We start from the raw sequence: 3,175 nt of genomic DNA, 5'->3' as shown, positions 1-3,175 counted from the left end.
GGGGGGGGAGCCGCGGGCACCCAGGGTGTCCCTTGCTCCATCCCTGCACCTGTTTTCCTTTCTTCACAGCCTCCGGGAAACTTAGTCTCTTTCCAGGACCAGGACTGAAGAGGTGGGAAAAGCATAGTGCCTACCAAACTAACTCCTGGCAAAACTGGGAGGCAGAGACTGGTTTAAAATGCACACTTCCAGCCTCCAACCTAGACCTGCAGAATTAGATTTCCTGGGCAAGAAGTCAGGGAATGTGAATTTTAAACAAGTCCCCCATGGGATTCTGATCCAGGTGATCCATGAGCCACCCTTGGAGAAATATTTCCTTAAATACTGGGAGTCCCCTTCTTCTGACCACTCCCCAATATGCTTGCTTGGTCTGGCTTTCCTGCAGTGTCTCAATTGCTCACATGTCTCAACAGCATGTGAGATGTGTAAAATTACTGATTTTGTCATTAGAAGGCTGAGGTCACCCAGTTAGTGCCTGGGGGAGCCAGTATCTGAATCCGGGACTCTCTGCCCCCAGAGTCCAGGAGCCTAAACAGTGTCCCACACGGCCTCCCAACAGCTGTACCTGGAGTTTATATAGATTCCTGGTGGGGTCTGTGATACCAACCGCCCACCCCACCCCACCCCACCCCCACCAGAAGTATATGCAATTTTTTCATCTCTATATTTTTTCTGGGTGGCGCTAGTAGTAAAGAATTCACCTGCCAATGCAGGAGATGTAAGAGACAAGGGTTCAATCCCTGGGTCAGGAAGATCCCCTGGAGGAGGGCACAGCAACCCACTCCAGTATTCTTGCTTGTAGAATCCCATGGACAGAGCAGCTTGGCAGGCTACAGCCCACAGGGTCACCAAGTCAGACATGACCGAAGTGACTTAGCACGCACGTATCTTTCATTAAACTGTCAAAGGGGGATTGTGATATGAAAAAGGTCAAGGAGCTCAGACTGCTCCACGCTGGCTGTGTACCTGGGTAAACTGAGGCTCTGAGAGGGAGAAACCAGCCCTCCCTGCAGCCAGCACTGAGCAAGATGGGGGCCAGCACTGACCAGAGGCTGGGCACTGTCCCTCGTGTGTACCTGCCAGGGAGCTTTCCTCATGCTCCCCACTCTCTGTCCTCATATGGCAGCAGCTACCCAGTTCTGACCTTTCTACAGTCACAGCCAGGATTCAAACTCGGAACTGCAGGGCTCCAAAGTGGCACAGAGAATTTCAGATGGTTAAATACAAGAGTAATACTTGCATCTAAACAGGAGTCTCGATTGTGTCAGGCAATCTCTTCATTTTTTTCAGGGCAGGGGGCAGAGTCATAGTAACGAGGAGGATGGGGTCCACAGCCTGGATTCCAATCTCAGCCCCCCACCCCCAACTTGCTAGCTGACTATCTTGGGCACCAAGATGGTCAGTTTCTTCATCTGTCAAATAGCAAAGCCTACTTCATAGGGCCACTTGCAGATTCCATGAGATGCAGGTCCAGTGTCCAGCACATTGCCTGACCCACAGAGAGTGCTCAATAAATGAGTGATAATATTATTGCGGTTGTTGAGCCAGAGTGTGGTGAAGGTAATGATGAGGGGGGTGGGGAGCATCATGAAGGACCTGGAATATCCTATCAAGGGGTTTTGTTTTCTCCTAGAGATGGCAGAGATAATTGTGTGTGCTCAGTTGTTTCAGTGTGTCTGACTCTTTGTGACCCCAAGGACTGCAGCCCACCTGGTTCTTCCTAGCAAGAATTTCCTAGCAAGAATATTGGAGTGGGTTGCCATGCCATCCTCCAGGGGATGTTCCCAACCCAGAGGTCCAACCTGCATCGCCACCCCTGAGCCACCAGGGAACCCCAGAGGGCGATGGGGGCTTTTAAATAGGGCGCGACACCAACAGAATCACGAAGATGTTTTGAACCCTTCGGGTGGTGGCACCACTAACCAGCCAGGAGGACCACAGGCTCCCTGCACTCTGGTGAGTCCTACCACCCCGCTCTCCATACACCCTCCTACCTCAGGCCTCTTCAGGTACTGTACCCTCTGCCTGAAATGCTTCCACCAACACAGCAAAGCAGCTGTTTATTTGTTTATCCAGGGTCTTTCCCATCAGAATGTCAGCAACATGAGTGCAGAGGTTTGCTCACTGCTGTGTCTTCAGTGCCCAGCTCATGGCCTGACACACAGTAGGTACTCAATGAACTGTTGTTGCGTGAATGCCGAGGAGGTGGGGCAGCAAGTGAAGGTTATTTCATCCATCTCCCACCCCCAATCCTGGAATCTAGGCCTCCCCCATCACCCCCAGGTCTCGGTGCATCCTAAGAACCCCTGTACAGGTGATTATTAGATTACAGAAATTTCAGATCCCTCTTAACTCTAAGTTAATTTTAGTTTAGGAAAAATAAGCTCAGGTGACCATTGTTCATCCTCAGCCAGTCTGCCGCTATCTTGGGCTGCCCTGAGGCCCTCCCTTCTCAGTGCTCCCCTGGCCTTTAAACTCTAAGTGGGAAGGGTCATTCCCAGTAGGCGGGGGTGGATCCTCCTGGCCAGTAACCTTCAAGACCAGAAGGAGTTGCTTTTTAACAACCGTCATGGGACACAGACTGTCCAGGGTCACATCCAGCTTCCCCTACTCTGGCTGTGTGTCCTTGGACAAGCTGCCCGACTTCTCTGAACTTGTTTCCTCCCTGAGGATTAAGTGAGCTCATTCAAGTAAAAAATCAGGCATGAGGGAGGTACTACTTCTATACCTTTACTAGCTAGGATTTGTGGATAGGGAAAGGAAGGGAGCTGGGGAGGAAGAGGTGGGGTTCAGGGAGGACAGGGGCTCAGCCAGGGGGCAGGGGGTTCAAAGAGAAAGAGGAATTGGGGGCCTTTTCAGGAGACCAGGGCTCCAGGGAGAGAGAGCTGTGAGGATAAAGGAAGCGGAATTCAGCCCAGCCCACTGCAGTGCTGGGAAGATGGCAGGCTCCTCAGGCCGTAGGGGATGCAAACTTCCTCCCATTCTTGTTTCCTGCAGGCGTCAGGAACAGCGCCCCCTCACCTTAGCTCAAGGACTGAATGACTGGGAGACGAGATCAGACCGGCAGCTTCTGCGTCTCTTTAATATCCTCCAGGCCCATCCAGCCCTCCCCCTCACCCATTCCCACTCCCGCCGCCTTCAATGGGGCGGGGCGGGGGGGGGGGGCCCCCCCCCC

Source organism: Bison bison, unplaced genomic scaffold (assembly GCF_000754665.1).
Source record: "Bison bison bison isolate TAMUID 2011002044 unplaced genomic scaffold, Bison_UMD1.0 scf7180017864167, whole genome shotgun sequence".
NCBI classification, from domain to species: Eukaryota; Metazoa; Chordata; class Mammalia; order Artiodactyla; family Bovidae; genus Bison; species Bison bison.
The sequence above is the reverse complement of the archived record's forward strand: the minus strand, read 5'-3'. Positions refer to the sequence as shown.